The following is a 14,305-nucleotide window of genomic DNA, read 5'->3' on the forward strand; positions in this document are numbered from 1 at the left end:
TATATTCTTCCCATCAGAAAATATGGAAGAAAAGAAAAAAAAGCTATTAAAGCAATGCTCGACAATCAGTAAAATATTCTTATGGAAAAAGGACATTTTTATACAAAGAAAAATGAAGATAATTCATCATTAGCAGGTCTGGATTAAAGAAGTGATAAAAGGAGTTTTTCAGACAGAAGTGATAATCCTGGAAGGATATTTTAAATTAGAAATCAGACAAGAACAATTGACATGGTAAATAACTTGGAAAATAGACTATTCATATGTTCCATGGTTAAAGAGTAAATATTATAACATTAACTCGTGGCATTTTCAGTGAATGTAAGTATAATAAACAAGACAACTACAACATAAAATTCAGAGAAAAAGTACATAGGGATGAACTTCTATATTCCATTTGAAGTAACAAAATATGGATTAAGTAAATTTTGAAAAATCGAGTATGTGTATTGAAACTTATGAAATTCAACTAAACCAATGCCTGTAGGGTATTTATAGCATTGAGGGCTTATATTAGAATAAAATAAAGGTTTCAAATCTAATTCAAGACACTAGGGAAAAAATTTAAAAGCACTTGGAAAGAAGAAACTAAAAGACTATCAAGAACAGTCACTAAAATAAAAAAATGGGTTCTTGATATGTACATCAATTGGACTGAAAAGAAGGTAAGTTACCAATATAGAATACGAAAGACTCCAGAGATTTTAAAAGGATAATAACAGAGTAGTATGAATAACTCTGCATATATACATTTGTCAACCTAATAAAATGGGCTAGTTCTCAGAAAAATAAAAATGACACTAAGATTTCACCTAGTCAGAACTGCAAGTCATCAAGAAAACAAGAACAAATGCTGGTTGGGATCTGACTACTCATACATTCTTGGTGTGAATGCAAACTCTTGCAACCACTGCAAAAATCAGATACAGATCTGTATCATGAGCCTGCCATACTACTACTACTGGATGTATATTGGATGTATATACAAGAGATATAGCATCATGCCCATGTTTATTGCAGTTCTGTTGGCAATTTGCAGGACAATAGATGGGAACTGGGCATCATCATGTTGAGTGCAATTGGCCAAACTCAAAAAGCCAGATATTGCATGGTTTTAGTCAGATCCCCAAGATACACAAACACATAATGGGCATAACAACTGTAGAGTTGAACTGAGGGATAATGAACACACACAATAGAACATAAACGTAACTATGGCCTTGCTTGTAGGGAACTAGGGGAGTGAGATAAGAGAAAGAGAATGATGGAAGGTGAATAATATTGAGATACAGGATGCTTATATATGAGGATTGCATAAGGCAACTCTGAAAGCTGTTGAACAATGGGTTCAGCAGTGGGAATAGGGAGAGAAAAATAAGTAAGGATCATCTGACTAAATTATATTATATATACATGTGAATTACCATGGTGAATCTCTTTGTCTTGCTAATGCATACCAGAATGATAGAGAATAAAGTTGAATCATAAGAAATTACCACAGGACATGAGGGTAAATATGGTTAACATACCTTTTATGCATTTATGAGAATATAACACTGAAACCTGTTGGAATTGCCTTAAGAGGAGGAGAGTGGATGAAGGAGACAGTGGGAGGGAGGAGATGAGTATGGTAGAGATACAGTGTAGGTATATATAGAATTAGCATAATGAAATCCACTCTACAACTAACTTATGTTAGTAAAAGCAAAAAAGAGGGGCCAGGAGCATAGCCTAGTGGCAGAGTGTTTATCTAGTATGCACAAAGCCTTGGGTTCCATTCCTTGGTACCACATATACAGAAAAAGCTGGAAGTGGTGCTGTGGTTCAAGTGGTAGAGTACTAGCCATGAGAAAGCCCAAGGACAGTGCCCAAGCCCTGAGTTTAAGCCACAGGACTGGCAATAAATAAATGCAAGAAAGAACAATTAAAATTTTAAACAAAAGCAATATAAAAAAGAAAAAGAACACTCGCCATTAAACAGATAACCCAATGGATCCTAAAACCATTAAAATAATTCCTAGTTAAAACATTTGAGAAATAAAAATCTCAAGAGCAATTAGCTTTGCTATTTCAAATATATAAAGAAGAGAGAATCCTTACTCTACAAACTCTCTTCCAGAATGAAGAGAGAAAGTAATACTGTCTAACTCATTTTAAAGGCTAGCACATCTTGATATGAAAACTGAAGATAGTACAAGAGAAATATAGATTCATGTTCCTTATTAAAACACATGCAAAAATCCTCAACAAAATCAAATCTAACAATACAAGGAGAATAATATACTATAGCAAGTAAAATTTATCCTGTGAATACAGATTAATCTCATAACTAAATATCTTCATAGCCTCAGGGTAAGAAAAAAGATTTGTGACATCAAGAACATGACTCGTGAAAGAATAAATCAATTCAATGGGCTCCATTAAAATTTAAAACTTTTCCTAAGCAAAAGGCATCATTTCGAAAACACTACTGACCAGAAGAAAATGTTTACACTCATTTTTTTTTGTTTAGGATAAAATGCTTCAAATTTGAACAGCATGAAAACAATATAGTTTTTAAATGGCCAAATGATTTAAGTAGATCATTTACCAAAGAGAATGTGTGGATGGAAAACAAACCCAAAGATATGCAACATTATTAGCCATTAACATCTATTAGATTGGATAATTTAAAATATGGAACTACCACATGATTGTGAGGATTAGAAAAATTGGAACTTTCATACTTCACTGCCATGAATGCAATATGATACAGATACCCTGAAGGGAAAACTTGACTATTTTAAAGTTAATAACCATATACAACAACTCCACTTAAGCACTGACCATAGGAAAATAAATAGTACTACCCCCTCCTTCCACCATGTCCTCGTACATAAATGTTTACAGAATGGTTCTATTCATAGTATTCCAAACTGGAAACAAATCTAAATATTCTTCAGCTGGGAAATGGATAAACAAACAGCCACATCTCCATAATGGAATATTCTTCAACACTATAAAAGAAAAAAGTAGCTACGGAATCACGCAACAAATTGGTTGAATATCAGAGGCATTAAGCTGGGTAAAAGCAGTTGCCAAAGGCTAGAGTTAAAATTGTCTAGAAGATAAAACTAAAGTTATAGGCAATAGATTGATGTTTATGATCTTTACAAATTAGGAATTGGACGGTGAGTGTGGAAGTGAAGGGATAGCATAAGGGAGTTTTGTTTGTGAGACAGGGTCTGGTGTATAGTCCCATCTCTCCTTCAACTCAAGATCTTGTTTCAGTCTCCCAAGTGCAGAGATTGCAAGTATACATCATCATGCCCATAAGGGATAAAATATAAAAATAAATATGTAATAAAAATAAATAAATGTAAAGTAGTTATTTTTAAAAATTGTTTGTTTTGTGTTTTGGCAGTCCCAGGGCTTGAAGTCAGGGCCTGAGCACTGTCCTTGGACTTTCTCAAGGCTAGAGCTCTACCACTTGAGCCACAGCACTACTTCCAGCTTTTCATAAGTATGTGGTACCAAGGAATCGAACCTGGGTCTTCATGCATGCTAAGCAAGCACTCTTATCACTAGGCCAAACTCCCGGCCCTAAAATAGTTATTTTTAATGGGGTACACTATGCTGTATCTTGGTTGTGGCGATAATTACATGATTTTATATATAAATGCCAAAAATGTATGGAACTGAACACACAGAAAAGATAAATTTTTCAGTGTGTTAAGTTTTAAAAGATTCCAAAAGCATAGAAGATTGCATGGAGAGATACAGGAGGTAAAGAAGCACTGCTTTCCTCCCTCTCTTTTCTCCATTTATCTGAGGTAGAGACAGTTTACATAATGTCCTTTAGATTTAGTACCGTACATGTTTGCTCATTCCCAGCTGCCATCAAAGCAGCCATCAAAACAGCCATGAAACTTGACTCACCAAGTGCAGATCTGGAACAGATAGCTGGGGGAGAGGACGGGCTATCCGAAAGTTAATGACTTGGCAGTGTGCCATGCTTTTAAGGAACAAGAAGGATATTCAAACCTTAATGGAAGTATTCAGTTCACAAGACAAGAAGAGATGCTTTAGTTTTAATCAGTTTTTCCTGCATTCGGTTCCAAGTGTTTGTTGGGGCAGCAAATGACCAGTTTCAAGTTCTTAAGCTCACTGGGAAGAAAAACTATTGCCTTCCTATACTCTTTAAAACAAAACTCTGTACATAACAAAACTTTACTACCAAGATCAAAGTAACACATACCTTTTGCTGGTTTTTTTTTTTTTTTTTTTTTTTTTTTTTTTTTTTTTTTTTTTTTTTTTTGCCAGTTCTGGGGCTTGAACTCAGGTTCTGAGCACTGTCCTTGGGCTTTTCTCAAGGCTAGAGCTCTACTACTTGAGCCACAGCACCACTTCCTGCTTTTGCTATGTATGTGGTGCTGAGGAATTGAACCCAGGTCTTCATGTATGCTAGGCAATCATTCTTTCACTAGGCTAACCTCCTGGCCTGAATACATTTTTTTCTGCCTATCTTCCTTCCTTCTTTTTTGTTTCATTCCTCCTTTCTTTCTTTCCTTCTTTCCTCTTTTCTCTCTCCATCTTTTTTTTTTCTTTTTTGGTTGGTCATGGGACTTGAACTCTGGGCCTGAGTGCTGTTCCTAAGCTCTTCAGCTCAAGGCTAGCACTCTACCACTTGAGCCACAGCACCACTCCCAGTTTTCTGGCAATTTAATTGGAGATAAGAGTCTCACACATTTTCATTCCTGAACTGGCTTTGAACAGCAATCCTCAGATCTCAGCCTCCTGAGTGTCTAGGATTACAGGCATGAGCCACTGCTCCCAGCAATCTCCTCCCTCTTTGCTTCTCTCTGTTCTTTCTTCTCTTCTCTCCCTCACTCCTTCTCTTTACTTCACTCCCTCTTTCCCCCTCTTGCTTTCTTCCTTTTTTTTCTCTCTTTTGTTCTTTCTTTCCCTCTCTCTTTCCTTCCTTCCTTCCTTCCTTCATTCCTTCCTTCCTCTGGTATTTTCAGAACAGAAGTTCCTCTAGACTTGGAGGACTAAGTTGATATACATTAATAGTAGCTTTCATAATCCTGTATATTGCACTGCAGGGAGGGAGTGTGAAGGGACAATATCACTCTTTTAGCTGTAAGGACATATCACAGAGAATGACTGTTACATACACTTTGTGGGTTGACTGGACACTGTATTTTGTTGTTGGTGGTGGTTGTGGGCTTGAACTCTGGGCCTGGGTGCTGTCCCTGAGCTCTTCAGCTAAAGACTAGTGCTCTACCACTTTGAGCCACTTCTTGAACACTCTGTGTTTTACTCAAGTTTGGGAGGTGGCTTCTGGCATCTGGGAAGCTCTGCTACGTGTGTCTTTGAGGAAACTGAATGTGTTGGCTAAGAGTTGGCTAAGAGTATATGATTTTAAGCTGTCTGTGTTCCAACCCTTGCTTGGTCACTTGCTTCGTGATTTTGAATAAATAACTTCACCCTCTGAACCTCAGATTTATTAGTAATAAAATAGGGATGCTTATCTCAGGTTATTGAACAAATTCCAGTATCGTGACTCTATAAAACTCGGCATGGTTTCCTATTGCCCAAAGTCAAATTCTCACTTGCAATGGCCAACACCATCTTGTCTCTTCTTCATCTCTAAGCCTTCTCTCCTCCTTGAACATTCTAGGCACATATCTACCTCAGAGTCTTTGTGAAAGCTGTGCCTTTGTCCCAGAAAGATCTGAACTCTGAGAGCTTTAAGATTCATTCCATGATCTCCTTTATGCCTGTGCTGAAAATCAACGTCTTTTCACCTACAGTTTAAGACTAGAACCATTTATCCTCTCTCCTGCCTTGTAGAGTCTCCATCCTGCTCAGCTTTCCCACAGCACATATCTCTTCTAACACAGCATGTAACTATTGATCTAGTTTATTTTATTTCTCCCACAGTAAAAAGTCCCAGAGAGCAGGAATTTTATACTTTCTTCATTGGTTCACCTCCAGTATCTACAAGGGAATGGAACAGGGTAGATGCTCAACAAATGGTTTGAATGGATGGATGAATGAGAGAATGAATGAGTGAATAGACAGCTGGTTCTATGTCAGCCTATGCTCTTGCCTAGCTGCCCCCTCAAGGTTTTTGTTTTTTTCTTTAATAGTTTAAACAATGACTTTCCTGTCTGTTCGTGCCCCAGGCACTGAGCAAGACCAACGAACTAGGTCACTACTGTCTTACTTGCCAGGATCACAGGCAATGAAAACCTAAACAAACACAAATATCCTGTACTGTGAAGGCCAACCATTCATCAATGAAAATGTCAAGAAGATGAGGTGAAAAGAGTGACTGTACATAGGATGGCCAGGGTGGTGTCTCTGTAGAAGTGGCATTTGAGGGGGAGGTTGAAAGAGGAGAAGGTGTAAATATGTGACTATGGGAAAAAGGTGTTCATGACAACAGACCAGCCAAGACAAAGATCCAGCAGCAGTAGTGATTGGCCATGTTGCTTTTCTCACCCAGCCAATCATCTGATGGTATAATCCACCACCACCACACCTATACCAGCTCAGATCCACTCTGTTGGAGGAGCTTAGACCACCTGGTCAGCTGTAGGCCCTAGAGGTCTATTGTTTCACCTCTGCCTCAGCATGGCATCTTTTGTTCTTAGCTCATTTTCCCCACCCACTCCAAACATTTACACCTCACATAAACCAAAGATAATAACAATAGCAACAACTAACTTCATTCAGATTGTCTAAGGCCTGAACAATGTGTTATGCTTTTTTTCTCACACATATATCACTTCTGATCTTTACCACAACCAGTTCTTTTATAAATAAGAAAACTGAGGTAAAAGAAGCTAAGAAAATTGATCAGAGATCAGGCTAGAAACAGGGGGAGCTAAAAGTCAAAGCAGATCAGGGGATCCCACAGACAGAATCCAAATCCCAAGCTCATCCCAATGGGAAAACTGCTCTCTTACTTCCCGACTTCACCTGTTCAGAAAACCAAAGGTGTGGTTAAGTGCAAAAATCTGTCATATGACTGACATAGCTGCCAGTCACCTTTAATCAAACAAATTGTGTAATGCTAAGAAAAAGATGCTGTAATTAAAATTGTAAAACAATGTCCAGATCATTTTCAAAAAAGAGATATTTCAAGACAAAAATAAGCTGTGCTCAAAATGGGTGATTTTGAAATATGGTGTATCTATTCTAGTCAATATCTCTTTCCTTCCTGTGTCAAAAGATGAGATGTCACTCCTTTAGATTCAAACAACTCCCCATTGAGTGTGTGTGTGTGTGTGTGTGTGTGTGTGTGTGTGTGTGTGTGTGTATAAAAGAGAGGGTGGTAGAGGTGGGGAGGAGAATTGAATTGATGATTAAACTAGGGGCCTCAAGCTGTTGCTTGACTTTTTCACTCATGGCTGGTGTTCTACCAATTGAGTTATGTTTCTGGTCCAACTTTTTACGTTGTTTTGGATAATTGGAGATCATATCTCTTGGACTTTTCTGCCTAGGTTGGTTTTGAATGATTACCCTCAGATCTTAGCCTGCTAAGTAGCTCGGATTACAGGCATGAGCCTCTAGTACCTAGCTATCATTGACTCCTTTCTCATCAACATTTTCTTTTCTGAAAAACTTGAATTAGTGTGTTTTAATTATATATATGTGAATAGGGTTCAGTGTTATATTTCATCACATTATGCAGCATGAATTTCCTTTACTCTGAGGGATAAAAGCTCAACACTTCAACATAGTCATGAAACTCTTTTTTTGTCAGTCCTGGGGCTTGAACTCAGGGCCTTAGCACTGTCCCTGGGCTTTTCTCAAGGCTAGAGCTCTGCTACTTGAGCCACAGCACCACTTCCAGCTTTTTTCTATATAGGTGGTACTGAGGAATTAAACCTGGTCTTTGTGCACACTAGGCAAACACTCTACTTTGAGGCCAAACTCCTGGCCCATTGCCAAGAAATTCTTATGGCTATTCTGGCCCCTGTTTGGCCTTACATTCATTCTCTCCTGTATTTCACTAAATCTCTCTGCTCCAGCCACAACAGCCTTCTTTCCAGTCCAAAAAGTTATTTTTCTTCTATTTTCTGCTCTGCATTTGGTTAAGTCCTCCTCAATAATGTTATCACTTCCCAAATCATTTCTTCTAGAATCTTCCCTGTGTCATCTTCTCCTAACACAACTCTATTTATTTTGTATACATTTTTGTGCTTTTTGAGAGTTTTGCCATGTAGCCCAGGCTGGCATTCAATTTATAATCCAACTATCTCAGCCTCTAAAGTGCTGGAATTACAGCATACATTTTTACATAGGGCCCTCTGCTACCCAATCTTGTTTCGGTACTTCGATTTTATAGCGCTTCTCAGTTTGTAAGAATGATTGAAATGTAGACTCACCAAAGGCCACTAAAATGTGTTGATGATCAAGTAAAACTTAAAAAACTGTTTGTTCCATTTCATTTATAAGGTTTTAAAACCTAGACTCAGTGGGGGAGAGCAATATTAAAGTGACATTGAGCAAGATGCATTATACTTATAAAGTGACGTTGAATTGAACCCCTTTGTACAGCTAGTCAAAGACAATAAAAAGACTAAAGTAATTTAAGGGGAATCGAGTGGGGACGTGGTGAAGATTATTTAATATAATAATTTAGGAATGGTGAGAGAATGAGTTGAGAGTTTTGAAGCAAATTTTGTAAATGAACAATTATTAATGCATGTGTTATATGATGTATTGCCCTGAGAAGTGGGTTGCCTGTGCAACTAACATTAAGATAAGTTGACTTTGAGGAAGTTCCTAAAGCAAACAATAAAGGTATTTATGTGGATAACCTGACCTTCTTGGGCAAGAATTACTGGGACAAAGAGTGAAGTCATGTTGACGTGGGTGGCTTCAGGTCTTACCCTGAGTTAAGGTATGAAGGTGTAGGCAATCTTAGTTCTCACCATGCACCTGTGTTTATGTCACCCCTTCTCCAATAGCACTTGTCTAAGAGACAATTGTAATTTTATATTTAATGAATGACTTCCTTTTCCAGTAGACTGTAGGTTCGGGGGAAAGGATGCGTCTCTGCTTTGCTCGCCTTTCCTGGTACAGATTATGGTACCCGAGGCATAAAAAAATTTAATTATTACTCTCATACTGTATGAATGAGACCTTGGACAATACCCTGGATGAGCTGATAGTGGATGGGCAGGTAAGGGAAGAAATCAAGAGAGTATATTCTCTTCAATTTGGAGTTAGAGTGGTTTCAGTTGAACATTGGGAGAATGCAAACACTTTGGGAAAGGTAAGATGCTCTACTTGGGACATGGCATGGTAACACAAACCTGTAATCCCCTTACTGTGGAGGTATAGTTAGGATTTAAAGTTCTAGGCCATGCTTAAAATGAAAATCCTACTCTTTAGAAATTGAGTATCACTTTTCACCAAGAAACACATAGCTGAAATCCAGAAAAAGAGATACAAATTTTGTTTTGAATGGCTTAAAAAATTAAAGCAATGTCAAATGGCTAGCATTTTGCATTAGTCAGCTATGCCATAAAAAACACCACAGGATGGCTCACACTCGTAATCTTAGCTACTCAGGAGGCTGAGATATGAGGATTGTAGTTTAAAACCAGTCCAGGCAGATAAGTCCATGAGACTCTTACTTCCAATTTACCACCAGAAAACCAGAAGTAGAGCTGTGGTTCAAAGTGGTAGAGAACTAGCCTTGAGTTTAGGGACGGTTCCCAGGCACAGACTGAATGGTTTAAACAAAAGGTTTTTATGTTTTTACCTCTCTCCCCTCCCCCACTCCTCTCCTCTTTTTCTCCTCTCCTCTCCTCTCTTCTCCTTTTCTCTCCTCTCCTCTCCTCTTCTCTCTCTCTCTCCCTCCCTCCCTCCCTCCCCCCCCCCCCTCTCTCTCTCCAGTCCTGAGGCTTGAACTCAGGTCCTGGGCACTGTTCCTGAGCTTCTTTTGGTTAAGGCTAGTACTCTACCACTTGAGTCACAGTGCCACTTCTGGCTTTTTCTGTTTAGGTAGTACTGAGGAATCGAACTCAGGGTTTTATGCATGCTAAGCAAGCACTCTACCACTAAGCCACATCCCCAGCCCTATTTTTACAACTCTTGTAGCCAAAAGTCTAATGTCAGTCAACATGCTGGGAAATTCAGTTCCTAGTAAGGGCACTCTTCTTGCTTTGCAAGAGTTACTTGCAGAGCTGGGAGTTTGATCTAGTGGTTGAGTGATCGCCTAGCATGCACAAAGACCTGGGTTCAACTCTTTGGTACCACATACATAGAAAAAAGCTGGAAGTGGTGCTGTGGCTGAAGTGGTGGAGCTCTGGCCTTGAGAAAAGTCCAAGGACAGTGCTCAGGCCCTGAGCTCAAGCCCAACATCAGCTCCCCCGCCATAAAAAAAGAGAGTTACCTTGCTTTGTCCTGACCTGGCATTTCCTCTGTTTACACATAGAGAAAGGATTCTCTAGCATTATTATTATTATTTTCTTTTCCATGAGGGCAGTAGTTATATTGCTGTATAGTTTTACCCTTATTAACTCACTTAACCGTAACTACCACCTTAAAGGCCCTGTCCTTAGACACAATCAAATGAGGGGTTAGAATTTCAACATATGAATCTGAGAAAAACAAAATTCAGCTCATAACACAATGATCAATATGTAGACCTTATTAGAGAAAAGTCAGATTGACATAGTAAGATTTCTTAAATATCTTGGGTTTAGAGATGATACTGAATTCATAGAACACTTTCTGTGTACCAATCACTCTTCTAATATACCCCCATTAACTCATTAAACCTCAAAATTGCTCTATGAGGTAAGGACACTAATCATCTTCATTTGCAAATCAGGGCCTTGAAGCATAGAACAAAAACTGCTTGCAACTACATGAAATAGAACCAAATGTATCATTGTACCTTTACTATTCAGGGCAATTCTTGCCCAACAAAATAAAGGTGCAAAATAGTCACTTCCTTTCCCTTTATCTAAACTACCCACTAGTTAGCTGAGCACCCAGGCAACCACCCTCCTTATCAAAAGGCTACTTCATCATCAAGATTCACTTCTAAACAACATACTTTCGTGAGTTCTCCAATTCTAAACCACCATGTTATTCCTTTGGCCCTATCAACATCAGATCCCTATACTGAAAACTAATCTAAACTAAAACTGAAAACAGACTCCCTAAATCTTGTAAATATCTAGCCGTGAAGTCCTGTTTCTGAAGCAGAACTAAAATTCTGCCAAGGAGGCATTATCCTTTTACTGAATAAGTAATACACTTGCCATTGCATGACCAACAGGTTATTTTGGTTCTGTTAGAGTATCATCAAATCATGAATGTCTTGTGCCCAGTGCTTTGCTATGTGTTCACTAAATTTATGCCAAAAAGAACCTAAGGCCAGGATAGTAAAGTCAACTAATCATGGACCTCATTTAAGTGAAAAAGTTGTTAAGTTTCAGGAAAATTACAGGTCAACTCTTTTGCATCTCTCACACAACTTAGGATAGCACTTAAATTACTTGGGTATGAGCCTAGACTAAAGACAGAAGCAAGATACTGAATTGAGGTTTGGCGAAAACATCATTCAAATAGTCCAGGTGATGATGAAAACTAGACCTTGAGGGAAAGCTCCATGCAATCATTAGGTACAGACATAGAACGCATTGTTGTTAGTTCAGAAGTGAGTTTAAGCATTGGCATCACTGTTAGTCACCAGTGGCCAGATAGTGGGCAATTAATTTCTGGTGTCTCAGTAGCTCACTTATAAAGAATAATGTGGGTTCTGACATTATAGCCTTAATGAGAAGACCAAATGGGACAGTGAATTGGTTATGTGATGACAGTGGTGTTGTCATTATTATAATTTGCTGATGAAGTGGTCAGTGGTATAGTGAAGGGGTTTGGAGAGCTTGATTTTTTTTTAAATGTGTAATATAAGTGAGGAATTCAGGTTTGGATTTTCTGTTGTAGCTTGGCATATTTTTTTTCCATGATGACTGGTTATCAAGACCAGTGAGGTCATTTCTCCCGCAAAACTTTCTCCATTCAGATATTAAAATACCAAGTTAAGACTTTAAGAGAACTGGCGGTTTAGGCATGGTTTAGAACTATTGCAGAAACATAACCTTACAAGGTCAAGAATATGCAGACCTGAGAGAAATGAAATCTGCAAGTCAAATACCTGAGCATTGCAGGGGGATGTGTAGGAGGTAGTGCTGTTCTCTAGATGTTATCTCTGGGAGACGGGAGGTATGAGCTCACTGAGCCTAAGGTTGCTTCTGCCCTAATAGGCTCACCTACCAGTCAAGTTCTGTCCAGAAGACTGGAGAGGTGTGGTCAGACGAACCCATGTTTAATGCAGGCCGTACCAGTTTGATATGTGGCCTCCAAAGATGAATAATCATGCAGAGGAAAGATACTTTTCTCACTGTTTCTACAATTGCTGTGCTAAAGTCAACTGTATGTTTACCTTGTACTTCTAGGTACTGTGCTTTGTGTGTACTGTTTAATCCTTCTTACAAATTGATCCAGGTGTTTTTACCCTCTGCACTGAACTCTTGATTTTGTGTACATATGTTTCCTCATTATTTGAAAGAAGACTCTGGAGGAGGGAGAGAGGTCAGGAATAATAAAATATGATGTAAAAATCAGTGTTAATAAAATCTTTTAATAAAATAGATCATTTGTTGACTTCCCTTCTTGCAAGATTCAATTGTGCACATCTTCTTTCTTCCAAGACCCAATTGCTACTTCTACTGTCTTTCATGAAAGCATACTATATCACTTGTTTTATATATCACATCTTAGCCTGAGAACTCTTTGAAAGTGAAGTTCATTTCTTTTCCTTTTTATTTTCTCTTTTTTTTTCCATTCCAATACTTACCCCATACCTAGAAGATGGTAGGTGTTCAAATGATGGTATGAAGGGATGGGTGGACAGAGAGATGGGTGGAAAGGAGAAGAGATGGGTGGAAAGGAGAAGGGATGGGAGAATAGCAGTTATGCTAACCAGATTCTCCCTGGGACTATTTTATTTCACCTTACTTCCCACAGACAAATCCAATATCAAATCAAATTGAATATACATGATTATATTCTGGAAATATATGTATTCTTTTTAGAGTGTCAACTAACTTAAAGTAGATTCAAATGAATTGAGAATACTTATGAGACCATTTCAAAAACTCTAGGGAAATATTTTTTTTCCAGTCAAAGCGAAAAACAAGTTAGATGATAGACAAGGTGTGACATAGTAGAGTTTGGCATCAGTGCAGTTCAAATCAGTCTTCGCTACTTACTGATTTTGTAGCTTTTATCTTCTGTAAAAATGGGATCAATGAGTAATACCAAAACATTAATATAAACCAAAGCTGCATGGATAGCATGGAGGAAGGGATCAGCAAACATTAATTACCTTTGCTTTTTCCTTTCTGGCCAAAACTTAATAGAACCCTGTACTTGGAAGACAAACCCATAGCATCATTTTCAAAAAATGTCTAAGTATATAGGCATAGAGGCTCAGAAAATACATGTTAGATGAATGAGAAAATTGTTTCATTGCTTCTAGCTTATCCCAAATTCTAATTTTAGTTCCCTTTCACATTTGGAAATGAATTTGAAAGCATAGCAACATGACTCAAAAGATTAAGACTGTCTATCCAGACATCTTGATTTAAATCTTCAGTGTTTGACTTTTGAGAAGAGTGCAAATGTTGGCATTAAATTCTTTATTAGCAATTTGTAAAGAACTGGGATCTCACACAGCTGTGTGCATCTCAGAGACGTACAAAGCAAAGAATAAATTTCCTGCCCACACAAACTCGGGGAAAGAAAAACTCAAGCTGTTTTATATTATTCCGTCAGCCTGAGCAAGGATTTTTATTTTTCTCATAAAGGAATCTGACAAAAAAATCACAAAAAATTCTCTACTACATATTGTTATCTTTTTTCCTTATGGGATTGCAGATATACTTGTTTTAGGAGAAACTAAAGACACAGAGTTATAGAATTGTATAGCTACTACTCTGACAATTCATTAAATGAGAATTGTTCTTTTAAACATTACGCTTATTAGTGGGACAATTGGGAGGGTTAGTTTGCATCCTGCTCCAAAATGTAAAGTGATTGATACTGGCCTTTTCTAAAACTGAAGCATGACTACAGGTAGTACTCAGGTCTAAGAGGGCCAGGCCCCTCAAAGCCCGGCTGAAACCCATTTCCTGTATTACCTTGTTATCTGATATATTGAGGGGCGGGTGTGGGGGGAGGGAAATGGGGACCAAAACACTAGAAAGAGTATCAATGTTTGTGA

This window comes from Megascapheus bottae, chromosome 2 (assembly GCF_031878675.1).
Source record: "Megascapheus bottae isolate mThoBot1 chromosome 2, mThoBot2.hap1, whole genome shotgun sequence".
Lineage (NCBI taxonomy): Eukaryota > Metazoa > Chordata > Mammalia > Rodentia > Geomyidae > Megascapheus > Megascapheus bottae.